This window comes from Ictidomys tridecemlineatus, chromosome 2 (assembly GCF_052094955.1).
Source record: "Ictidomys tridecemlineatus isolate mIctTri1 chromosome 2, mIctTri1.hap1, whole genome shotgun sequence".
Lineage (NCBI taxonomy): Eukaryota > Metazoa > Chordata > Mammalia > Rodentia > Sciuridae > Ictidomys > Ictidomys tridecemlineatus.
In genome coordinates, this window is record NC_135478.1 from 139,332,507 (window position 1) to 139,360,045 (window position 27,539).

At 39.7% G+C, this 27,539-nt stretch overlaps 1 protein-coding gene across 5 annotated transcripts in view; it reads left to right on the forward strand.

Moving 5' to 3' along the window:
• The window catches only part of Elmo1 (engulfment and cell motility 1), a 557,509-nt gene that overhangs the window by 422,115 nt on the left and 107,855 nt on the right, over window positions 1–27,539 (forward strand). The window contains exon 1 of one of the 5 annotated variants that reach the window (XM_021722280.3): window positions 1,440–1,726. The exons of the other annotated variants lie outside the window; for them this stretch is intronic. The gene's annotated coding sequence lies outside the window, so the exon portion shown is untranslated. Of the gene's footprint in view, window positions 1–1,439; window positions 1,727–27,539 lie in introns of those variants that run through there. 5 annotated transcript variants of the gene reach the window in all.

Here is a 27,539-nt window from a genome sequence, read left to right on the forward strand (position 1 = left end):
ATGTGGTAAATCGATAATCCACCTTGGCTACAAGACATTCATTGCACACCTTCCCAGAGACATGCAATGAGCCATTTCAGTCCCAACCTCTTCAAAAGCCTGGTCTGTGTCACTAACATGTGAGGGTCCCTGACTTGCAAGACTTTTATGTAAGAGAAGGTTCCTTGAAATTAGGATGATGTTTAGATTAATGATGGGGGATGGAGTTTCCTTCTCCCTAACTTCAACACAAATCATAGCTTCTTTCACACTTATCCTTTACCAGAGATTGACACATCTGTGTAGAACTGAGGGCTTCAACAGATGCATCTCTGAGAGATTGCCACCATGGGATCACCTTCCTGTGTTTGACCAGGCCATTCAGGCAGCCCTTTATTGCTCAGTGGCGGCCCCTGCTGCTATGGAGAAAGATGGCAGCACATGCAGAGTCAGTGACATTAATTCTGATCATGCAATCAGGAAAATTTAGAGCAAGCAAGGAGGGAGGGGGGGAGGGGGGAGGGGGGCACGGGAATGGGTTGAGGAAATCCAGGGAGATTCCCAGGATTGGGAGCTCCGTGGTGAAGTGCTAGTCAGAAACGAGTTGAGCCTTACAAAGTCTTCCATAAGCCTCCTGGTTTAATCACTTATTCCAAAGGTTTGCTAGGAAGAACCACCACAGTGCCCTCTGAGAATATCATGGCAAACTTATTTGGGGGCTTTCTAGGCTGTTAGAAAATACTTCAAAACACACTCCCACTAATTCTTTAGGTTGGAAGTTTAATTAGGGGTGTAGGTTGTTTGTGTTTGTTTACATCCTGAATAGGAATCCCCTAGGATTCCCTGCTGGGATGCACTCTTGCCTGCATGCATTCCTGGTTATGTGAGCATCTCTGGTGTGCACACCTAATGTATACAAAGCAAGGTGCTTACATTGACATTTCTGGACAAAAAAAACTGTATGGGAAGAGAAGGTGGAAGTGAGCAAACTCACAATCAAATAAAAGTAGAGGGGGGGGGAAGAGATGAGATTGCAGTTGATTATGGGTCTGGCAGCAGATGTTCTACACGAATCCAACTCGCTGCAGCCAGTCTGTTTCCATGGCAACAGAATCAGTAATTATTGAGCCCAGGCACTCCCCCCACCCTTTCTCCCAACAAGGTGGAGGCTGATGAATATGAACTATCCCCAGCCCATCACTAGCTCTTTCTCTTTCTCTTCTTTTCTCTTTTTCTTTAAATTCTTTATAAGAAAAAGAGGGGGTATTGTGTAGCACCAAGAAGGGGAGCTGTTTGCTTGATAAAGAGCATAGGATACTGAAACAGAAGTGAAGTTATTATTTTTCCCTGTGATACTATAAGAGAAAAGCTCTTCCCAGAAAAAGCCGATGATCTCTGAAGATGCTAAATAAATGAGCAGGAGTTTCCCTGAAATGGAGGCTCCCTTTGATTGGCTGATCTTTCCACGACTCCTGCCAATCGGAGCACCCCTGGGCTCCAGCTCCATAAACATAAGCAAAGCTACATGCTTATTCTTCTGGACTTGGAGTGTATACCATTCAAAGGTGTGCGGCGGGTCTCAGTTCACATGGCTCAACTGGAAACCTGTTTCATGAACAAGCTTACTCGGGAACCATCTGGTGTTCTAGCACATTGTTCTTCTGGGGGACGACTCTAAGTCATTTTGTGGTGGCAGCAGCTTGGAAGCAGTGTTTGTAGTTGGAGAAGATGGACTTACGGGAGCTGGGTGAGTAAAGCTCAGTCTTACACATCTGTCCACTGGTATTAGCAGCCTGAGTGAGACTGTAGCTTTGTCTTATTGTCTGCCACAGAAACTGAATTGGAGCAAGCACATGGATGAACAGGCATTCAGGGGTTCCCATCATGTGGGAGACTCTGTATTCAAAAGGCTGCATGCTTTGCTTGGTTTGATCCGATTTGTGGTTGACTGTATATTATATTTGGACATTGGTGGTCTAGTTAGGATTAGTGTGAGGAGTTCAGTTCTGCCTTATCTCCCTGGATATTGATTTATTTAAAAAGAAAATGTTTTTCAAACTAAATTAATTAGAGTCACCCCTGTGCATTGCTAGGAAGAGAAAGGTACAGGCACGGAGCCCAGAGCTGCTTGATTGTGTTGCCGGTGTTTGCATTGTGGAGAGAGATGTTATTACAATGGTCTATCAAACACTTCTTCAGACCCCTGGCCACGGAACGAAGCATCTCCTCTCTCTGTGATGCTATTCTCTGCTTGGTAAATGTGCATCCGAGCTCGGTTGTGTCCCTTCATTCTTTCATGAATCCCGTCTCCAAATTGAAATATTTTTTAACTAATTTCAAAGATGAGTTGACGTGCTGTCAGAAAGATTTGAGCAGTCAAAAAGCATGCTTTGAAATGACTCTGCTTTGCATCCTTTCAAACCTCTGCAAACCAGAGAGGGTTTGCAAACTTATATTCAAGGATTGGCTCTTTGCCAGAGAAAGGATGCTCTGAGCTATTGCTGTGCTCCCTGGGGTTTAATTTTCTGACATTGGTGATGAAATTTTCAATTTCGTTGGGTAGAAACAGGAAGAACAGGAAAGCAATATTATAAACAGGCGATGGAGGGGCAGCTTGGGGAAGGGGAAACTCTTTGCCTTTAGGGATCTTTCTAGCTGCAAACTTAAAAATATACATGGCAAGGCAGAACCCAAAGCATAGTGCAGGATTCCAGAGGAAGCTATAATCTTTCCAGACACGAGAGGAAAGGTATATTGCCTTTGCCTTGGGGTGCAGAGCATGGGGGCCAAACTTGGGTTTCTGTCTCTGCTGAAGATCTGTTCTGTGTCTGCCTACTGATATTGAGGCTTTATCGGTGCTGCTTTTTATGAAAATGTGATTTGCCTATCCTATGTGCAAAAAGTGTCATAGCACACTTTTGTGTGTTCTACAGTCCACTTGGGTTCAAATAATGGAGAGAGGAAAAGAGGATAGAACATTATCATCAGGTTTATAAAGAAATGCAAGTCAAATAATTATAGATAGGAATTCTTACTGATTTGTCCTTTTCTAAAAATGTCCTTTTGATAGTGTTCTGGGTCTTCTTATTGCTCTAGAATGGAATTTTCAGTGTCCCAAATGGGGATCTGTGATGAACTCCTGAAAAAACAAAAGAGCTAGGAATGTTTCGCCTGTGTGAGACTCAAGGCAGGAAAGGCAATGGGTGTCTGGGAAAGAGCCCTTCCACTCTGTGACCATTCACGAAGCAGGGCTTATGCTGCAGGAGGAGAAGGCGAGTTTTCCGACAGGGTAGTGGTGCATTAGGGGATACCTGTCATCTGATCAGTTCAGTGACCTGTTTGTTAGCTGATGACCTTTCTGGAGATGTGGGTTGGCCTTTGGCCCCAAGAGGCTCCTGGTGGTTGCATACATTGAGAATTGCACCTGATCTGAGGTCTCTGCTGCAGGTTAACTCTCCCCTGCAGCTTCTCGTTCTGCCATCCATCCCCATGCATGCATGATTTTGAGGAAGTCTGGTTTCCAGTGGATGTGTTTTAAGTGACCGTCATCTCATGAGAGTGACTCTCCATCCTCTCTTGGCCTCTTCTCTCACCCAGTATGGTCGCTTCACACTGAAGTGCTGGCACCTGTTGGCAAGAATGAGAGAAGAAACCAGCCTTTTATGGAAGCAGTGAAAATGTTTCTTAAAAAAAAAAAAAATCTAAAACTGGATTTCATAGTCTATTTTTGGATGGTGGAACTCTTTAAGAATGTGAAAGCTACAAACCTCTTCCCTGCCCACAAGAAAGTGTATTTTGCAGAATTCTCTTAATACTTTGATGACAAGCTATTTCAGAGTAAAGTAGGATCCCTGTCCTGAGAGAATATTCAAGAATTATTATATCCTGGAGTTCATCATCAACTTTTTTTTTTTTCAAATGGGTCCACTAAATGATGCTATAGCCCCACCTCAGTCAACTGCAGGACTTGACAATGACATTGATACCCGAATGAGGTCGTGGGTATTCTCAGTAACTATTCATATTAAGAAGTCTTGAGTCTGGGGGTGTAGCTTAGCAGTAGAACTTGCTTAGCATGTGTGAGGCCCTGGGTTTGATCCTCAGCACTGGGAGGAAAAAATGTCTTGGAAATTATTCTGAAACGTGGTTTTCTGACTGCTGAGCTTGGAGGGTTGATGAAACTAGAATTACTGGGTCTTGAACTGAAAGTGCTCTTTCTTGTGCCAGAATGAGAACTGCATCCTTTTAAATATTCTGTTCATTCCCCAAAGAAAAGGCTTCTTCCCACTGCCTTCTCCTGGCATTTGTAGGATGTGGGACATATTGAAAAGACAAATGTAAAGATAAAGGAAGATGAATTCCCTTAGATTTTCAAGTGCACTTCAGGGTTACCCCATATAGGTCAAAACAAATATAAATTTGCTGAATCCATGATTTGAAATTAAGTATCAAGAGTTTGAATGATAAGATTCCCCAGTTTTTCTAGCAATTGGAATAAAATCAATCACAATGTTGATAACTGATCTGCCTGGATTTTTTTCTGTGTCAGGCACAGTGCAACACATTTCATATGTAGGGGTAATAACACTTTGATTTTCACGGTGGCCCTAACGGGACACTTTGGTATTTTACAGATGAGGAAATTGAGTCACCAAATAATTAACGAACTTGCCCACGTTATAGCTAGGAATGGCAAGAATCTGGGGTTTCATTCATGTGGATTTATTTAGTGCATGTTTGTAGATGGGAGGAGAGTAAGCAGATAGGGAAGAGTTCTCATCAGCTTACCAGTCTGTGTAGTGAAGTCAGGCCACATTTAGTTAAATTCAGTGATCGTCACAACAATTAAAATCAAAACAAAAAGGCATTCTGGAGTGGATGGTTGAATTATGAATAATTCCATTAAGGAAAACAGGTTTGAGCTAAGCAAAAATTATCACCAACATTCTTAGCCCCATTGGTTACATGACAGATGACTTCATTCCATGATGTTTACTTGACTGGTATTATGAATTAGATCTGTTTTCATAGGGAGATCAATCCTGCTGGGCCATCCGAGAGAGGTGACACATACAGGTACGTGTCAAGATACATCTACCCTCTGCTTCCATTTTCTAGGTAGCCAGAGCAGTGGCTAAGGTTGTGAAGAACCAAGAACAACAGGGTAACCAAATTGGGGGTGTGCATGATCCATAGTGCTGCAGGAATCCCCAGGGCTGCCATTTTTAAGTCTTTCTGAAGACCTTGTGAGCAGGAGTGAGGCTCAGATTAGAAATCAGTTCCATGTAGTGACCAGGAACACACATTGACGGAGCAATCAAAGGCTCATAGAAGATTAATCTTGGAAATCACTGGGTGAAATGGTTTTCAAACCATACTCCTCAGAGTTCCAGAGAAAATGGATGGCTGCTAGTGTAATGTGGAATTGAGTGGGCATGGGAATCTTTCAGCCCCATTCAAACCTAGCATGGCCACTCCTTTATTTTTTTTAATTTGTTCTTTCTAGATATATATGACCATAGAGTGTATTTTGACATATTCTATATACATGGAGCATAACTTATTTTAATTAGGATCCCATTCTTATGGTTGTACATGATGAGTTGCACTGGTCATGTATTCATATGTGAACAGAGGAAAAGTTGCATCCCATTCATTCTACTGACTTTTCTATTCCCATTCCCTGTCCCTTCCCTTCATTCCCCTTTGTCTAATTCAATCCTACACCCCTTATTATGTGTTAGCGTCCACATATCAGAGAGAACATTCGGTCTTTGTTTTTTAGGATAATCTCCAGTTCTATCCATTTTCTGGCAAATGCCACAATTTCATTCTTTTTATGGCGGAGTAATATTCCATTTTGTATATATACCACATTTTCTTTATCTGTTCATCTATTGAAGGGCACCAAGGTTGATTTCCTAGCTAGGCTGTTGTGAATTGAACTAGCATCTTCACTTCTATCTGTTTTATAAACTGACATTCACATGGAAGATGTATTAATAAAAAATGAGAAGGAAGGGGTTACCTTGCTATGAGGAAAAAGAAAAACTATGGATCTCATCAACACTTCCCATTCAACAAAAAAAGAAATGGAAGACTGGAGAACTTAAGCAAGATCACATTTCTAAATGGAAAAGGAATCTGTAGACGTCTTAGTAGCAGGTTTTTAAAACCTAGGTCATTTACTATGCATGCCTAATGTTAAGTACATGCTAGTATTACACTATGTATGTATAGGTATAATAGACAATTTTAATAATTATACAAAAATACATTACAAGTATAATTACTGCATATATTCCAATGGAACTATAGCACAAATTACTTAAAATATTCAGTAGTCACCTTAAAAAGTAAAAAGAAATGGCTGTTTTAATAGTATACTTAATTTAACCCATTATATCTTAGATGCTATCATTTTAGCAGATAGCTGCAGAATTATTAACAAAATATTTACATTGAATTTTTCATGTTCAGTCTTTGAAAACTGACATGTGTTTCATACTTACAACCCAGCTTGATTTGGATACTGCATTTTCACAGGAAATCTGTATTTAGACTTCATAAAATTTATAGTTAAAAAAGTAGATTCACATATGCAAGTTGTTCCACATACACATAGAAGTTTTCCAATAGCCGAACTGAATATCGATTTCTGAATTTGAGTTAGCTAAAATTAAACGAAATTTGAAATTCAAGTGAAATTCAAGAAAATCACAGTAGCCCACGTTTCAAGGCTTCCATAACCCCATGTTCAGGGGCTGTTTCACAGGGACAGTGTGGGGCTAGACTCTCAAGGAACTTTCCTCTGATACTACACAAGTTGTTCCTTTGCCTCCATCGTTAGAAGAATGCTCTGGTACACAGAGAAATAAAGTGTTAGTATTTATAAATATGTTGCCCTTGGCTCTGACCATTGCACATGACAAACTCAACACATAGCTAAATTTTCCACTACAGTGTTTGACCTGGAAAATGAAAAGGTGAGCCTTTTCCTTTGGCAGAAAGTTAACTTTCATCCTTCTAGGGCATTTTTCAGTCCCCGAATATTTTGGCACTGCCTTTTAGTGTGGTTTGAAGCCACCTCTCTGTCTTAGTTCATTTTCTTCTGCTACAACACTACCCAAGACTAGATCATTTATAAAGAAATGTATTTGTCACAGTTCTGGAGGCCAGGAAGTCCAATGTCAAGGTGTTAGCATTTGGCAAGGACCTCTTGGCCGCATTATAATGTGGTGGAAGGTATGACATGCTGAGGAATGAGAGAGGGTGTAAACTCAATTCTCCCTTCTGCTTCTTATAAAGCCGCTACTCCTGTCAGGCCCCACCTTTAGGACCTCATCTCATTAACCTAATTACCTCCCAAAGGGCCCACATCCAAATACCGTTGATATTTGGAATTGGGGGATTGAGTTTCCAACACATGAACTTTGGAAGGAGGGACACATGCTAACCATAGCATTTCTCAACTCAGCATGGAACATGGATGGATTTAATTTTAACAACGAGCAGACCATGACTGAGAAGGTATCTCTGTTGCAAACATGAAGACAAGTATAAATTAAGGCTAAGAGGCAATTTACTTTACCCCTATATTGTTCAATTCTGCAAATTTTTAAGCAAGAAAATATCTGGTCTTAAAATCTTTACTTTCAGCACCAGACAGCATGTTGTTTATCTATTGCCCAAAAAGATTTTTTCATGTAAAACCAGCCTTCAAATGTAAGCAATCTCTTTAGAAACGAAATCAATGTTTTTAATAATTTTTCTTCTAAAAATTATTAAAAACATTGAGAGATGGTATTACATCATACAGAATTTTTTCACCTATCATATCAGGGATGCCTGTTGTTCCATTGGTCCCCATGTCCTGCATGTTAGATGGAATCCCCAGGGAGAATGCCTCCTGTGCCCAGACACTGGAGATGTTTTATTGGAGTCAATCAAGTGAGTTCTTCACAACTCCTTCATTTGCACAGCATGACTTAACCCCTCTCCACTAAGGCATCACTGGTAGACCAAGTTGATTAAACCATGAGTAGGTTGAATCCAACTCTGGCATGCTGATATTTGGCCAACCCAAACACCAATGACCTCAATCATAAAGAGAGAAAGATGTCCTTTGGGATTTCAGTGAGTACAGAGACACTGGGAGATATCTGTACATTATATAAGTTATCATTATAATGTCTTTGGATCACTATGGGATTTTGACATCTACTGACTTGCAAGTCTATTTCATGCAAACTGCAATATTCTAGAAATCTGGAACTTCCAGAATTCATGTGGATGACAGAGAATTAACTTAGAATTTAAGGCCTTGGTTTATTGTTTCTAGTTTAGCAAGTTACTGAACTTTTATGCTCTGGACCTTCAGCATGAATAAAGAAGAGTCGGCTTCCTATGTCAAATAGGTGTCCAACTTCTGAACAATGTAGCCATCTCTCCACTGGGGCATATGTTCAATTGATCCTATGGACCTTTTCCAGTGTATCCAGATAGGGCTTCAGAATCCTTCCTAACACAGCCTGAAGTCAGGCACTACTGACATAGCAGAATTGGATTACAGCTGAAACTATCTTTTCATCCTGCTCCTAGGTCCTTTCCTCAGCTCTGTGCCTTGTGCAAGACCTTGAAAAGGACCATGCAGGGTATTATCATCAGCATGCAGTGTTTCAATGATAAGGCAGCAATAGCAGCTCTTTACCCATCCTCTTGCTCAGCTGTTCCGTGGAGGTGTTGCCATCTGACAGAGAGGGCTGCAGCCTGGCACTTGGGGAGCTCACTTTTCTTTTCCTTTGAGCTGTAAGTGATGAGAGACCTGTCAAGGAGAGCTGTTCACTGGCATCATTCCCAGACCCTGAGGCATAATGAAATAAAGTTTCATTCCGACTCAGTTGGAATTCTTGCAGCTCAACATTTAAGATGGCATCTGGGGCAATTCTTGCCTGGTTGGAAAGAAGCACTCATCAGCTAATGGAACTTGGGCCTTCACACTGGCACACCAAGGCAGTACCCCTCAGAGCAACTCAGTTCTAATTAGAGTCAGCCAGGCCATGGTCTCAGCAGGCAAAATGGAGCCCACTCCTGTCTAATGGGCCAACATTTTGAAATCTTCATTTCAAAAGCTTAATCATATTACAAAGAGTGATATCTAGGCAGGAAGTGGTTTGGAAGCCAATGACATTGGTACTGCTCCTAGACCAAGATGACATAGTGTAAAGGGTTCCATCCACACTCTTCTAGAACCCATAATGGTAGAAGCAAGGACACACACACCCTTTGGCTTCAGAGGATAATGGGAGTCAAGGTGTAAAAACTCATTCTCTTTTTGGGTACCAGGGATTGAACTCGGGGACACTCGACCACTAAGCCACATTCCCAGCCCTATTTTTTATTTTATTTAGAGACAAGGTCTCACTGAGTTGCTTAGGGCCTCGCTAAAACTGCTGAGGCTGGCTTTGAACTTCTGAGGCTGGCTTTGAACTCACGATCCTCCTGCCTCAGCCTCCAGAGCCGCTGGGATTACAGGCATGCGCCACCACACCCAGCTGTAAAAATTCATTCTTGATTCCAAGAGCCTGACTCAAACAACTGCAGAGTCAACACCCAGGGCTTTGCAAAGAACACTCTATGATCAGCCTCTGCCCCCCTTTAAACTTCTCTTAGAGCTGAGTAGATGAACTGCAGAATCTCTTTGAACCTTAGTTTCTCACCTGTAAAAATGGAGGTAAACTACATTTATCACGGGGTCCAGAAAGAATAAAAAATGAGAATGGTGAGTGTTTAGCAAACAACAAGCTTCTATGTGAGGGGAGAATGGTATGGGTTACATTCTTGGGTAGAAGCCTTTTTTTTTTTCCAGATCTCACAAAATGTCAAGTTTGACTCTCCCACTCTGAGATTCTACTTCCTACATCTTCAGCAATGACCCTGACCCTCCTAGCCCTGAAGGCCATCCAAATAAAAGAGACACTACACTTACAGTCAAGAGCCTGTGGTCAAGTCCCAGCGTTAGCCACCAAGTAAAAGTTGAGATTCGCCATATTGACTCTCTAATCTTCAATATGTCTTCCTCATAGATGAAATATTGATAATATCTATACTGATACATAGAAATGTTTAGGGAGCCCACATGATCACATATGCTTTGTGGACTGTCAAATAAAATATTACTCTTATCATTCCAAATCTAATATTTTCAACGACCCCACCTTCATTTTTTAAGGAGGAATTATTGGAAACCTGTTTCTGGAGCCAGAGTACCAGAAGCTTCAGGGTAGTGATGTATGCCTTCCTGATTTTGGAAGCCAGTCAAGATCAGACAATCGTGCTTCTAGGCAGCTGCCTGTGGCATTCTGAAAGGGTATGACCTGCTGTAAATAATTGGTGGCTTTTGCATTTGTGCGTCACAAGACGTTCTTGGAGTCTGCAGAGGGCCCATAAATCTTCCTGTATAACCAAGCTTTAGCCATTCTACACTTGATCTCGTCTTTCTTCTTTGTGAAGGCCTCATAAAAGCTTTGAAAAACATGTACATTTTAATTCCTGTGTATGCAGATGTCCACCCCTTTCTTGTTGGCTTTTCCACCCCCGACCCCTCCATTGCCCACGTACGTCTCATCCCTGAATTTTACATTCTGTCAAGACAGGGAAAAAAAGGTGATTTCTTTCTATATCACATCTGGGCATATAATTAGTATAAATCCATAGCATCCTAGAACAACTTGAAATTTTGAGTCCTGAGATGGCAAATAGATTTCTTCTGGAGATGACTTGGTCCACTGGTGATGACTACCTGTGGCCTTATAACTGGACCCAAAATTACCCTAAAACAGGGGAAGAAACAGAGATTCAGAAAAATTAATTGACTCGCTAACATGCCACTTCTAACAAGGGGAAAAATTCACATTTCCTTGCTCTCTTGATTTCTTCAACAATATTTTGTGAATGCCTTATACATCAGTTACTATTCTAAGCCTTGGGATTACAGGTTGTGATCTGATCTAGTCTGCATGTTATTTATGCAATCATTAGCTTCAATGTTGGAATTTCCCAGAATATGGAGGCTATAATAAGAAAGTGTTCCAAGAAACCACATTTATTTATATATTCACTAAATCAGTTGTGTGCATACTTAGGCATTCGTTTTCATGTCCTTTAAAGTGAAGAAAAACTACCCACTTAAAAAAAAAACAGGGCCCTTGCTTGAAAACAACCCGAAATTAATTGATGAAAACAAATTGGCCAATAACTGTCCTTGCCCTCTAACTTCCTGCCCTCTGAATACCTAGGAGAAGTTGAACCACAACAGCTGAGGAATTATAGCTATACATTACCCTAGTTCTAGATAGCAACCTACAAGATCAGGCCTGGATGAAACAAAATTTTTTTTCCAGTTTACAAAGGGGTTCTGAACAGTTAGAATTGTCAAGGAAGAAAGAATTTGCAATTATGGCAATCTAGACTGCTATCCATGTTTTCTGGGTAGAGGTATGAATGATAATATACATAAAATTCTCTTGTTCCCGAATTTGAGCACCGAAACTAAATATAATAACCTGACCAACTGTGTGTGGCAAGTCGTCTTTCTCTGGCATCCTAATAATGTCCTTCATAAGCTGACTCCCCATCGCTTGCTTCAAGGTCAGACCTAACTTGGAAATGCATATACTGATAGTTATAAGAATTGTGTAGTGTGCTAGGCACTTCGCATATTCAAATACATTGTTAGTGCAATTTCCTAAATTATGTTTTTAATTATTTTTAAATTACCACATGAGGTAGTCTGTTAAGAAACAAGGTTTATGAGAATGCATGTTATATTCAAAGGATGAAGATCTCTAATCAAGAAGACTCCAATTTTCAGTCCCCATCCTTTTCCTAAGAGTTTCTATAGTGTTAAAAGCAATATCAAAAGGCACTATATCCCATTTTGCAGGTAAGGAAATAGACACCTAGAATGTTACCTTATTATCCACCTAGTAAGTGGCAGAGTGAAGTTCAAATCCAAGTGCATCTTTTTCCCAAGTCCATGGTTTTTCTGATGTCTAACAACTCCATTTCAACACCACCTGTATGTTAAGTGGTAGCTAATGCACTAGATAAGTAGCATTCAACCTGAGACTATTCACTGGAAAGGCAGGTGTGGATAGTTTTAAAGTAATCCATCTCCAGCTTCCACAAGCACATTAAAACTGACACTCTTCTACCTGGGGCTTTCCCAATGACTGTTGCCAGCCATCCATTTTCCTCTTGTCCAAAGAAAGACCCCCTTCTCACCTCCAGCCGACCTTACTAAGGTATTTGTTTCCCAAAGTAGGTAAACCTTCTCTGAGAGCCAAACAAAGGATCTGTGGTGGATTCTTTAAATAAGGATCCATACATAGATCCCAATCCTATTAAAGAGATACCTGCCCAGTGAGATCTTCTTTTGTTTTAATAATAATTTATTCATATTAACAGTTGCACTATTGATCATAATCAAGAAAAAAATTTTTGTTAGAGCCTCTGTTCACAGAATATATATTTTTGAATTAAATTTTAGTTGGTATATATTTTTATTTCAGGGAAATATGATGGTACGATTAATAGTTGAGTTTTTAAAATTTTTTATATATTTTTTAAAGTTGTAGATGGACACAATAATTTTATTTATTCATTTTATGTGGTGCTGAGGATAGAACCCAGTACCTCACGAGACACTGTCAAAGACTAGTTTCTTAACTTCTAGGCTCAGTCATGGAGATCAGAGAAATCCTCAAAATGTGGCCCTTCCATCAGCTAGCTAGGGGGAGAAAGAACAGCAGTGCTCTCTGGGAGGTGGAAGGCTGGCCTTCCAGGATATACTTGCAGAGCTGGAGGGAACCTGCACTGTGCTCGGGCTATCCTGACTGTGGGTTATATTAACCAAGTGGATATTTAATCCTCCTTGGTAATCTTGGTGCATGTTATGGGTTGAGTTGTGTATCACCCCCCAAAAAAAGTATGCTAAGAGGTGACCTGTTTTGGAGATGAAGTAAGAAATGAGGTCATTAGATGGGTCGAACCTTAATATGACTGATGTTTTTATAAAAGAAAAGAAAGAAAATTTGGTTGGAGAGACAGGCATTCTTGAAGGGATAATGTGAAGAGACATAGAGAAAAAATGGCCATCTATCTGCCAAGGGGGAAGGCCTGAACAGATTCTTCCTCATAGCCCTGAAAAGGAACCAACTCTGTTAACACCTTGATCTCAGACCCCTGGCCTTCAGAATCACAAGGCAATGATTTTCTGTTATTCGTGCCATTCTGTTTTTGTTATAGCAGCTCGAGCAGCCTAATATAGTACACTCAAAATCTTTTAATGGATTTTCCAAAACCTGGTCATCTTTATGTTTACTATAGCTATGTTTTAAAACTACTTCATGACAGTGTCCACCAGGACAAGTTATACCGACCCCTACCTAGCCTCTCTTCTTTCCCTAAGGACAGTCAAGATCAAGACTGGAGCCAGAGCTCTTGGGTTTAAATTTCAGTAGCTGACATGTGACCTTGGACTTAAATGGCCTCATTCACAAAATTGAAGCACAATACCTGTCTTATTAGAATTTTGTGAGCACCAAGTAAGTTAATAACATGTAAAACACTTAGTGCTTGGCACAGTCTGTGCTCACAAAGAAGCCTTCATTGCAACTATTGGGAAACCAAAAAGGCAACTCTGCCTAAATCTATACCAGACCCCTGAATGACCCAACAAGGATGGCTTGCATACTTCCCTGAAATTCTAGAAGTTTTATTGGCAAAATGATTGTATAAATGTTGGGGGGTGGGTTTAAAAATATCTGATTGTTTTTTCTCTTGTTTCATCCAGTCTTATTCTTGGAAAGGCTAATATTTGAGAATTGTGAGCATCCCTTATTAATCCTTTAAAAGAAAAGGGGAGAATCTGCTCCAGCATCACTTGGCCGTTAGATTTGATCAGTCACTCGAGATTATGGATTAACTCACTGATCTTTTTACCCTTCGAGGTAATTAGCCTTTGAACAAATATAGCTAGTCACAGAGGCCAAGCACAGCTGACCAAACACATTTCAAAGAGCAAATTTGGTGGGCAAATAATGCTAGGCTTAGATCTCTTGGTAATGTTTTCCTAATCGCTGGACTCCAAGCAAGAAATGGAAGCTCGATGTTTACAACTCTTCCAAAACAATAGAAAAAATGTAACTAATTAAACCAGCTGTCTCTACCCTTCCCATCACCACACATCCCTATTGAAATGACCTCTTATATTCTCAAATAACTGGCCCAGTTTAATGGCTTAAGTGTACGCTTTGGGACCCTTGTTTAATAGACCTCTCTCAAAGGGAGATTTCCCTGGATCCCCAGTTGCAATGTCATTTTTCTTAATTTAATTTAATTACCTCTACCTGCCAAGACTTTCTCACACCTCTACAATGTACATGTTTCACTTTGGTGCTAGGCCTGCTAAGTACTTGTAGATAATTACCATGCCCCCATAGAGTCTGGGGATACTCCATATTTTTTTTTTTAAAGAGAGAGTGAGAGGAGAGAGAGAGAGAGAGAGAGAGAAAGAATTTTTAAATATTTATTTTTTTTAGTTCTCGGCGGACACAACATCTTTGTTGGTATGTGGTGCTGAGGATCGAACCCGGGCCGCATGCATGCCAGGCGAGCGCGCTACCGCTTGAGCCACATCTCCAGCCCAATACTCCATATTTTTAGACCTTAAATTCTTTTCTAGAAAAGACCTCTCAGATAGTCCTTTTCAAACTCCCCTCATGTTGAAATGATGCATAAACATGGCTTCACCATCTCCTGGACACCAGAATGGATACACCTTGAGAATGGTGTATCCATTCTGGTGTCCAGCCCTATTGGTCACCGGAGGCTCCTGGCCTCTCCCCTGATATCTCTTCACTCAGAGAGCCTTACACTGAGCATCAGGTTCTTCTGAATGATCTCCACCTCTACCTGATTCCACTGAGCAGGGTTCTGGGTGAACAGGAATTCCAGATGGAGTGACCATCTCTGACTTTGCACAAACATATACCTAATTGACTCAGATTTTGGTTTTTGTTCCTACATCGAGGAGAATAGAAAACAGTAAACTATTTAACTCTTATTTTATAAGAGTAGTAAAAGTGTGGTCATTATGAATTCTTATCAATATTCATTGATTCAACAAAACTGTTATCAGATACATATTAAGTGCTCAGGACGGATCCTGATTTTGCAGTCAGGGATTTCAAAAAACAGTGAAAACCTACAGGGGAGAAAACAATATTATCTAGTTAAATCATAGAGTTTTTAAACCTCAAGTGGATTAAGTCCAAGGACACTGTTCTGGAGCCACGTTTGGAAGCTCCATGCTCCATACTTACTTGGTTATTCCATGTCTGCTATATGGGTTATCATGTCTGCTATATGGTGGTATCTGGATAAATATATTGTAATAATATGAATTTATTGCATAGAATGAAGTGCATCTATGTATATTTGACATGGAAAAATTGCCAAGAAATATTTTGTTGAACAAAGAAGACTGTAGAACAATATACCAAATGTGACCTCTGTGTGTATTGTATATTTGTTTTAAGTGTATGAATGTATTTGTATGTTTGTAAGGGTGGCTGTTGAAGAATGAGCCTAGGGAATCCAGAGAGGGCTTTAATTTTTAGTATGAGAATTGTGTTAGTCAGCTTCCCATCACTATGACAAATACCTAAGATAACCAGTTTATTAAGAGGATTATTAGTTTGGCTCACAGTGTTGGAGGTTTCTCTCCATGGATAGTCAGCTTTGTTGCTTTGGGACCTGTAGCAAGGCAGCACATTATGGCAGGGAGTACATGGCAAAGCACAGCCACTCACTTCATTGGAAGGAAGCAACAAAGAAAAAATAAAGGTGAGGGTCCATTATCATACCTTTCAAGGACATGCTCCCAATGACCTGAAGACCTTCCACTAGGCCCCAGCTTGTAAAGATTCCATACATCCCCAAAGCACCACGAACTGGGGACTGAGTCTTTACCACAGGGGACCTTTGGTAGACATGTATGATCCAAACAATGTTCTTCTGCACTAAATTTTACTATCAGAATGTACCAACTTCTATAATAACTTTTTAATTGTCAGGACTCAGTGATAGAGCACCCCTGTGTTCAATACTGCATAGAGTAAAAATAAATAAATAATATATAGAATACTTAAATAATTAGTAAGAGTCAACTCACAGTGTGAATTCTTTAAAAAAAAATTTCTAGACTATTAATAAGAAAACAAAATTCTGCAAAATATTATTGACAATAGGGAAGTGAATGAAGAATTTTGCTAATGGAGCTCTTTTAACTCGTGACTCAGTTATGAAAGAAATATAATGAAGAGTTTGGAAATATTTAAAGCAGTGTTCTCATCCTTTGCTGCACATCAGACTCACATATAGAATCTTTTAAAAATTGACAGACCTGATCCAGAATTACCGCAGTTTCTAAACCACAAGTGTAGTGAAGCTTAAGCAATGTGTGTTTAAAAATAACACACACACCACATAGTATACAAATAAACCACCACCACTTACTGTTCTTCAGTTGATTCTGATGTGCACAAACTTACAGTATGGAACTAAAGAGGAAATGTCAAGGATAAAAACAACACACTGGGCCATAATCACACTGAGTTAAACTTCTTGTGAGATGACAAAGATCTCAAATTGAAGCTAAAAATATACAATCATATACCACTCAAAACAACAACTTCAATGGTAGAAAAAAAATTTTAAAAATTATAGCACACAAATGAAAAGAGCAGAAAGTAGGAATGGTGATAGGGGCATCACAAAGCTAAAATGCTTTAAATGTGACAGAGTCATTTTAGAGATTAGAAGTTCAAGCTATGAGAATAATGACAATCATGAATCTTTATTCTTAACCCAGTATCATCAAAATATGGGGGAAGCTAGAAATGCAAGAAGAAAAGGACAAAAATAGAATCATGATGACATATTACATTATCACCATATTATGTTAAAAATATATAGCTGGGCATGGTAGCACAAGCCTGTAATCCCTGCAACTTGGAAAGCTAAGGCAGAGGGATTGCAAGTTGGAGGCCAGCCTTGGCAACTTTGTGAGATCCCATCTCAACATAAAAAATTAAAAGGCAAAGGGAATCAGGGCTCAGTGATAGAGCATCCCTGTGTTCAATACTCCATGCAGTAAAAATAAATAAATAATATATAGAATACTTAAATAATTAGTAAGAGTCTACTAATAGCTTCATATTGAGTTGGTACCTTTCATTGAGAGTATACCTCAATATCCAAACAACTTTTATAAAAGGGATCACCGTAGAGCACTTGCCAACCATGTACAAGGCCATCAGATCAGTCATTGGTACTGGAAAAAAAATGTATCTCCTATATGCCTAAAGATCTTCATAGATTCTGAAAACAACAGACTCTTAAATAACTATTGAATCAAAGAAGTAAAAACTACTATTAAAGACTATTTATGTGGCTCAGCAGTAGAGCACTTGCCTCGCATGTGTAAGGCCCTGGGTTCGATCCTCAGCACCACATAAAAAAATAAAAAAATAAAATAAAGGTATTGTGTCCAACCACAACTAAAAAATAAACACTTGAAAAAAAAAAAAAAAAGAACTATCCATGGCTGGGGCTGTAGCTTGGTGATAGAGCACTTGCCTTGCCCGTGTGAGGCACTGGGTTTGATCCTCAGCACCACATAAAAATAAACAAATAAAGTAATAGCATGGTGTCCATCCACAACTACAAAATAAATAATTTTTAAAAAATACTATCTAGAAAACAATGACACTGAAACATGGCATGTCAAAACTTATGGGAGCTGGGCGTGGTGGCCCACCCCTGTAATCCCAGCAGCTCAGGAGGCTGAGGTGGGAGTTCAAAACCAGCCTCTGCAACTTAGTGAGGCCCTAAGCAACTCATCAAGATCCTGTCTCTAAATAAAAATATTAAAAGAGCTGGGCATTTGGATCAGTAATTAAGCACTCCTGAGTTCAATTCTCAATACCCCCCCCCAAAAAAAAAAAACAGAAAACAACAACAACAACAACAAAAACACTTATGGAATACAGCCAAAGCTGCCTTCAAATAATGTATTTATAGCCCTACAGTCATCATTAAAAACTTATTTATAGAAAGAATGAAAATAAATAAACTCAGGATTTAATTTGTGTTAGAAAATAACAACAAAAGCACCCAAAGAATACAAAAGGAAAGGTAATGAAAAGTGGTAAACTAGAAAATAAGGAAATAATTCAACCCGTAAGTGAATTCAAGAACTACTTTTATTAAATAAAATAAACCATTAACATATTTCTCAGATCAAATATAGAGGAGACATGAATTAACAAAATTATAATTAAAATTATGTGAAAACAGAGGAGGTTAAAACCTTATTAATGGCTTGATGGGTGTCAGCATGCCAGGGTGCTTGACAGAGCTCAGTTAGTACTCACACACACAGACCACTGCACAGAGAAAAATAACCATAGACTACTGATGAATGTTCAGAGTTCGGGAAAAATATATAAATTACTAATAAAGCAAAATCTCACACTTTGCTGTTTAAAGTACGGATTAGTATTTTCCTGAAAATGGCAGGTGGTATCAAGAACTTAAAAGTTTCTCCAATCTTTAACACTTGGTTCCAAAGCAAGGAGTTTATCCTAAGAAAAATCAGAAATTCAGATTAAACACTGGCATTTTAAAATATAGGTATTTAAGAAGACTATCATGCGAGTGAGCTAATGACTTTAATGTTTGTGGTGAAACATACGACAAATATAATGATTTCATCTAGAAGAAAACATGCAATTATAATCTTGGAAAATAATTCTGAAAAACTCCATACCGCCATGTTAACACTCGGAGCGTACAGATCACAAGTGGTTTTTAACTTCTTTGTATTTTTGTATATCTTCCAAATATTCTTCAATTAAATTGTAATGGTTTTTCAAATGGACAGAAAAATTACTAATACAGAAAGAGAAAGTTCAATATAAAAACAATGGAAGGGTTATACCACCAGGAAAAGCACAAACAAAAAGTATGTGTGCATGTCATATCAAGAGTGAAGGTGCCCAATGATCCTGATATTCCCTGGGTAGTTTGTGTACTTTCCATTTTCCTGGAAGGAATATGGCTGAGAGTCAGAGAGGGGAGATGTGAGCTGGGTCAGGTTCTCTTTCCAGAACTTGAGGTCTTTGGTTATGAGTCTTTTATCATTAACCCCTAATAAGTCAATCAGCTGTTCATTGCCAAGTACTCGAAACTCTGCCAGACATGCTCTTGGTTTTACTCACGCAGGGACCATGACTTCTCTCTCTCTCTCTTTTTGTCTCTCTATCCTTCCTTTCACTGAGTCTGAGCTTCTGGAAGCAGCACCCTCCCTTTCCCAGAAGCACAAAGTTTAGCCAACACTCCCCCTAGTGGCAGTTTAGGAAACGTCCTAAGATGGCCTACCCCAAGCCAGGGCTGAGAACTGAGGCCAGCCTGAGTTAATTGGGGTGATTGTTAATAGAACATATCATGGGATCCACCTCAGGAGTGTGGCTTAGAAGTATGTCATCTTTTTTAGCTAGAAGCCCATATCATGGAAATATTGAAGTTTTCTATCTACCTGAATTATATATTCCTATGTGTTTTAGAAAACAAAGGTAATATATAAGGAGGCTCTTGTACATTAGCTTCTATTAACTCCCTACAATAAAAATTTGCGGAAACATTGGCTGCTACTTTATGCTTTCTGACAATGTACACAAGTGTAGATTACAAACAAGCAAGTTACCCCAGGACATGGATGCTTAATTATTTCTACGCACATTTCTAAACATCCTCTACACCTTGGATTTTCTTGCCGGTTGCCAATCAGCCAGCCCCATTTGAAACAGTCTGCTGATTTAATCAACACGCTGCTTATCATGTTTTCCAGATGGCTAATGGGTCTCTTAAATAAAACTGGTCCTAATTCTAACTAGGTTTCTATTCTGGTCCTTTTTATAGAATAATTTGTTTTATGGTCAAAGTTCCTCTTTCATTATTACTCTGTCATCTTCTGTGATCTCTTTTCACCACTATGTTCAAAACTGTCAAATGGCACATTAATTCGATTCATAGATGTTAGTCATACATGCAGGAAGGAGGAGGTTGTTCATATTGATATCAACACATTGCCCCAATCATTTATCATTTACATGTAAAGTTTGAGAAATTAGGTTTGTCAGTATTATTGAATGAGCAAGGAAATAGACTTTGTGTTGTGGAATCACAGACTGGCAGCTTCTTGCCATTACTGATTCTGCTTCAGGAAGGAGTATCCTTGTCATGTGAAATAGCATTATTTGGAGACCAGTATATATAGACCAACTTTTCAGGATTTCATTTAAAAATCCGTGGTCTTGACGTTTGATGCTATACAAAGGATTCCAAATATAGATAACCTTTGAGCTAGAATCAGGTCTAATTCCCACCTCACAAATGGTTTCCAAGGTGGACAGTTAGGTGGTATAAAACCGACATTAAACTCATGTTGGCAGAATGCCATGGTAGCATGACTTGTGCAATAACGAACGGCTGGAAGAAGGTAAGATAATGTAAGATTTGAATGGAGTTGCATTCTGAAAGGAAGGCGGCCAGAGGTCCTGAGAATTAATGAAGCAGCTACAGAAAAAAATATAGCTCTATTACACCACGCACTTTCCTCTTTTCTTTTCTATTGCCTGCCTGTGATGATTTGGCAGAGTTTAAAAATAAATGAAGTGTATTCATTTTTCCTTCAGAGTTTTGCTTTGAAGACATTCTGTAAGGAAGGAAAAAATATGAAATACTAACACAGGCAGTCTGGGGCAATCAAGACATCAGAATGCAAGCCTTATATCTGGTGTGTGTATCCTTGTGTGAAGAGATAGGCATGCTTCCAATTAAGACCATAACATACAGGCAAACATGCTGCTCCCAAGCAGTGTTAACAATCTGCTAGGTGATGCCGAGGAAACGGTGTTTCGAGTGGATCCGGGTCCCATTTGTACCTTTCCACTCTCATCTTTATGGACTGCAACATATAATGATCAGGATTGGGTTTTTAATAGAAGCTAGAGTCCAGTTTTCAGTGCTGACTAGAGAGAGGGCTCTTTTGCAGGCATATCATCGTGTTGATCATTGCTTTTCACATTTTATTTTAGCTGCCACACCTTTCTATGAAACAGAGGGGAACCACGTATAAAGAACACAGTGAAGTGTGGCTCTAGTGGACACCATGTGAGACTTCTCAGCCATGCCCCCTGCTGAGCTTCCCTCCCTCCCGGCCCCCAGACCCCAAGGCCTCTCTCACTTCCCTTTTGGCCATGCTGAGAAAGACCAAATTTTCTCTCTGTGACCTAGTGGGGGAGTGTGTGAAGCATTCATTCATTCTGTGATGAAGCAAATCTTCATTCAGTGCCCATTATAGGCCAAGCCCTCTTCCTAGACATAGGGAATTAGCTGTGAAGAAGAAAGACAAGGTGCCTGTCCTCAGGGTCCCAGAGAAGCAGCCAGGCAACCAGTGGGTGCTGGTGCCCTGGAGAAAGCAAAGAAGGGTGGGGAACAGAGAGGGACCCTTCCTCGGGAGGGCACTCATGTGGGGAGAATGGGCAGGAAGGGCCTGGGGAAGAAACCTGAATGCTGAGGAGAGCTCAGGAAAGAGTATTTCAGGCAAATAAATGTCCTAAAAGCCCTGAGATAGAAGTATTCCAGGACTAGCCAAATGGCCAGAACCCATTCAAGGATGTGAAAGTTCTGGGGCTGGGAAAGGACAAGGGGTCACCGTTAAGCCTGCAGAAGGAACCTCTATATCCATGATGGAAAGTCACTTTATTTTAAATCCACTTTTAATCTTGTTTTAATTGTCAGATTAGTACTCATGACTAAGCTCTCTAAGTGTTCATCCCATTGACTTTCAAAGTGACTTTGAGGAAGCTCCCATAGAGTTCTGTCTGTCCACAGGTTCATTCAAGTGAAAGCTCAAGACCATGGCAAGAGAGAAGGAAGCAAATGTGTTTTTGAAACTGCAGGATGTTGTAGATAGTAAGATGGAGGATTTAAAATATAGTTTTCCATTTCCTTAAAGCCCAGGTAAAAAAGACAAAAAAAGAAAATGATGACTTACATAATTTTGATTAGTTATAAAGAAAGGTTCTCCATTCTTAAGGGAAGAAATGGTTAGCATTAAATTCTAAATATAACCTATTCCACTGGGTCTTATATAAGAAACATCAATAATTCTCTTTATGAACATTGAATACCTAATGTATGCAAACTATTGGCACTGCAGGGAATACAAACCCTAATCAGACATAAATTCTACCTTCCAGGAGCTTGTAGTTTAATAGGGTGTATAACGAACAAACACGAATGATTCTACTACAAGGCAGAGAGTATAAATATGAGATTCATTTTCAGAGTATCGAGAGATGGGCTTTCATAGAACTTTTCGTCAATCATAGATGTGGTACTAAAGCATGACTCTGGGACATTTCAGGGTGAGGAGAAGGTGAAATTATTAGCCAGTCAGGTTTATATTTTTTATGTAAACAGGAAGTTAACTCAAGACCCACAGGCAGGACACCAGGGTAGCTTCTTTAGGGTATCACCCACTGGTATCATTCTCAGATGCAGAAGCTTATCCTCCTTCAATTCAGAGTGGACTCTGTCAAGATCCTGGGGCAGGTTTTCTGCATCACTAATTGAAGGGCCATTGGATATCAAATGTATCCATGACAGATCAACACTGTGAAACTTGAATAATGCTTTTTTTCCCTATTAAAATGCATCTTTTATATTGAATCAATTCAAGCTGTGGGCAAAAAAAATGTTTAAATGTGTGTATTACAAAAGGAAAAATGTCTCTAATCCGTCCACCCAAAGAAAAACACTACCAACACTTTGTTCTATAGGCTCTCAGACACTTTTCTGTGTAGATAGGGGGAATGTCACTCAGTCTCAACTGTTCTGTGGCCCTTTTCTTACCCTGTTTTGGCATGAAGTCATGCAGTTTGAAGGTGCCACTCTTAATTGCTATGTCACACACGAGGACATAAGTGGATCAGCATCTTAACCCATCTTGTTCCCATTATTTCACTATTAGATGCAATGGTGGGCTGAACATTCTTTAAAATACATCTCTTCTCACTTTTCCAATTTTCTCTAATACTTGTGTAGATGTAGAACAGAGGGTTTTGATCCTGCTCTTTATGAGTCACACACCTGCCCAAAGCTTTTATTTCAGATCTTTGCTCCTTGGCTCTAACTGCAGACAATGCTAAGCTATTGCACTTTTTTTGCAGAAGGAAGGACTTCAAAGCACCTAATGAGATTATCAGGTTTAGAGTCTCATTTGCTTTTCCTTTCTTCTTTTCCTCCCTGGGGTTCATGTTCATTCCCTTAAATCAAGCCAGAGCGTGGAAGGCATTTCAACTCCTCCTGTTTATTCAACACCTACCATGTCCAATTAGTCACCAAGTTCTTTTAAGTTCTGCCTCCTAAAAACTGCCCTGAGTATGCATTTTTGCCTTCTACCCACACCTTTCATCTGGCTCTGATCACCTACCCTGGGTCACTATAAAATTTTCTACATACACTCTTCTTTGGGGGTTTGGCTCCCACTCTAGTTCATCTCCTGTACTTCTTTCTAATGTCCATCTGCTGTTGTGATGCCCTACCTCAAAATTTTTAGTGCCTTCTACTTGCTCTCTAGATAAACTTCAAACTCCCCAGCTTTACACTCAGACTTTCATTTCTGGATCTAGTCCCAGGGATGAGACCCGAGAATCCATATTTTTGTAAACCTCCTCTCTGATTGTAGTGCAAGCAGCTTGGCCCTTCACAGATCCCAAGATGTACATGGAGGACACCCTGGTCTGCTTGGAACCCTCTCTAAGGGCTGCAGGCCAGCTACAGATGGAAACTTCCCTCAGCCAGGGCTTCAAATTATCCAGTACAATGTGGCTATTTTAGGAAAAATTTCAAAAGCATTCCTCTGCCAAAGAGAAGCATGTTTGTAAGTATAGATTAGAAGATCATTTCCATTTAGGAAGCCTAATTTAATTAAGTGACACATTTTTTGAGATATGAAAGCTTTTCCTGCTGAGTAAGGACTTTTTTTTTTTTTTTTTTTTTTTTTTTGCCTCTCTGCTAAGTAAAGCAGGTAGTTGAAATTAGAAACTGGCTTCAGCAGAATACTACAGTCCTGCCAGCCTACAACAAAGGTCAGAGCAGAGAGAATTGTTCTGTGGGGCAGACGAGCAAAGAGTATTTTGGCTTAAATTCTATGGCAGCATTATGTTAATATTTTTCAATTAAGACATTTCAATTTTGGGTTGTTTAGAGGGGGAAAAAACCTGAAAGGTAATTCTTTGTGTTTCTAAGAAAGGTGTTTATAGATATCATCAAACGATGAAGAAAAGATTTTTTTTGAGCAATTGTATATTTCCCTGGGATCAATAGTGAAGTTTTCAGAAAAAAATGTTTGTGTGTGATACTGAAAAGGATATTGCAACAATAATACTTTATTTTACTTTGTGCCATCGTTCTCGCTAATCTTGAAGTCACTTGATGGGTTGAAATTCTCTAATTTCCATATCATGTAATGTGCACATGCTGTATAGTCACTAATACTGTTTAATAGCATTCTAAAAATATAGAGATGTTATTTCAAAACAATTTGGTTGTCTTTCCTCCCACAAGAATATAATGTCCACAAAGTCAGTATCTCTGTCTGTCTGGGACACAAGCACTATGTCCCCCAGTACTTGGTTCATGGTAAAAATCTGCCAAATGAATGATATGTCATGTAGCATACTCCTACAAGGAGAAATAAAATAAAAAAGGACAATCTGAATCCTTGACCTGAAGGAAGCTTACAGTAGCGGAAAGCACCTTTTTGTTCTGACCTGCCTGATTTATCATCAAATCATTAACATGCTGTGCACATTGGAAAACAGACTTTTCAACAGAAAATCTATTTCTTTTTTCATATCTGCTTTTTCTCATCACCCTTTATTCACATCCTCAATACATGTATTCCAAAACTTTCATGACATGTATATCATATGTGTATGTGTGTGTTGAGATCAAGAAAGCATGCTTTCTCCCACTTCTCTCCAGCCATGTTGAGAAATTAAAAAACAGTTTTCAAAACCATAGGTAAAGAATTGCAGGGAAGACAGAACTAGATAAGCTACATCAATGTTACTCAAAATGCTGATCAGCAAGCCCTTTGTGGCTGACCTGTAACAGGATAAGGAGCTTACACCAATTGCAAATCAAGCGTGTGATCAAGCCATGTTAAGTTAATGCATTTCCTTTTCCTAGTAAGACTTTCTAGATGAAGGAAGCTGTGAATTACTTGCCTTCTTACCCAAGCTCTCGTTCTTGCTGTAAACTGGTTTCAAATTGTTCATGGACTATCACTAATCTATAACCAGGCATTGAATAGGTATTGATTTTCATCAAAGTCTTTTCTAATCCAAAAAAAAAAAAAAATCTCCAAACTGCCTTTTTAAGGAGCCAATTTCAATTTGTTGAATTTCTTTTAAACTTAAGATGTCAGCAATTTTTTTATGGAGCTAGTTGGATAGATGTCATGTCAGGTAGAAATACTGTCATGGGAAAAATAAAGAAGTTTTTTTTTTTTTTGAAACAGAAGGCTTGTGAATGGTTTCCTCTGAGGAAGTGATAACTTGAACTATGAGGAAGGAGCTATAGAAATCTAACGGGAGAAGAGTGTTCCTTAAAGAAGAACATGTTTGAAAAGGGCTTGAGGTGGGAGCAAGTGTAATGTGGTTTGGTTGTTTGGTTTTTCCACAAGAGCAAGGCAAAAGTTCAAACAAAATTAATAAGTAAAAAACTTTAAGTCAAGGGAATCATTGTGCCTGGGGGCCAGTGAACCAAGGAATAAAGCAATTGGGAAGTGGGTCAGATACCTAACCATGGACCAGATTTTGCAGGGCCTTGTAAGAATGGTAAGAACTCTTGTTTTCATTTTGAGTGAGAAAGGGAACCACTGGAAGGCTTTAAGGATCAGAGATCTCTGGATCACTGTGACCTCGGGGTAGTGAGGACGAAATGAAGCAGATGAAGAGGCTAATGCCATAGATCAGGCAAGAAATGAATGATGCTTCAGACCAAGGTAAGGATTATAGATGATGGGAAGGGGTTACATTGTGAAGCTTCTTAAAGGTAGAACTGATAGGATGTACTAACAGGATATGACAGATGGAGGGCTGGGTGGGAGAGAATGAAGTCGAGTATGACTCAAGGTTTGGATGGCACCATTAATGGAGATGAGGAACAGTTGGGAAGAGAAGAGTTTAGGCAAGGCAAGAGAAAGGAAGAGTTGAGTTTGGAGTTGTTGGATTTGAGATGATGGATAGATATCCACACACAGATGTTGAGAAAGCAGTGTAATAGATGAATCTGAGCCCAAGGAAGAGTTCAGGATTAGAGGTACAATCTGGAAGGGGTCCACACATGATGATTCTAGGTCAAATCACCTAGAGGGTGAGTGAAGAGAAGACCCCAGAGCACTGCCACAGGAGAGGTCAGACAACTGAGAGAAACCTAGCAAAGGAGACTGAGAAGGAGATGCTGAAGGTAGGAAGATGCAAACAACCACAACAAAACCACAGTGCTGTGGACGCCGTGAAAAGGAAGCCTCTGTAAGGGGAGGCAGTTCCAAGAGCTCTTGCGAAATGAAGATCTTAAATTGCTGCCTTTGGCCTCTTGGAGGTCATCTGTGCCCGTGGTTCGAGCAGTCTCCGCTCTCATTCACTGCCCGATTAGAGAAGTTCCTTTATGATTGGTTTTAGTTTCTTAGTGAAAAAGAATCAAAGTTACATGATGACAAATGAGAAGGGAGGAAGTGGCCTGGAGGTTTGTGAGTGGAGCAGATGCCATGGCATGGTCATCTGAAGAGTGAATCAGCTAGGGAAGCAGGAAGATCCCTGAACAAAATGAAGAACCCGCTGGGTAGTTCAGATCAAAACTTAAAATGAGACTAGACAGCACCCCTGAATTCTTGTCTTCAGCCTTGTTCAGCTCTTCAGATGAAGGGAGGAAGAGAGCAGGATTTAAGTAAGGTCAGCGTTTTACTAGGCACATATGAAGGGTTATGGATTTGGCAGTGACTGTAAGGACAGTGATGATAACTATCATGAAATAGAAGTTAGGTATAGAGAGAAGCAGAGACATGAATGGAGTGGAGGGCAAGGAGGAAAGTGGTGACAGCACAGATTGTTAGGATCAGAGACGCTTTGCAGTGAGATACTAGAAAGAGTGAATTGGATGTTGAGACGGTGATGGTAAGCCTGAGACCTGGGTGTCTGTATTGGAAAATAAGAGGGTTTAGAATCCAATCACAACAAAGGATGGTGAAGGACTTTTAAGGGGCAAGATCATTGGTCGAGGAGGTTATGGGACTGAGAAGCTAGACATTGGAGGGATCATCTATGGAGGACACTGAATTTAGGAATCTTGATAATGAG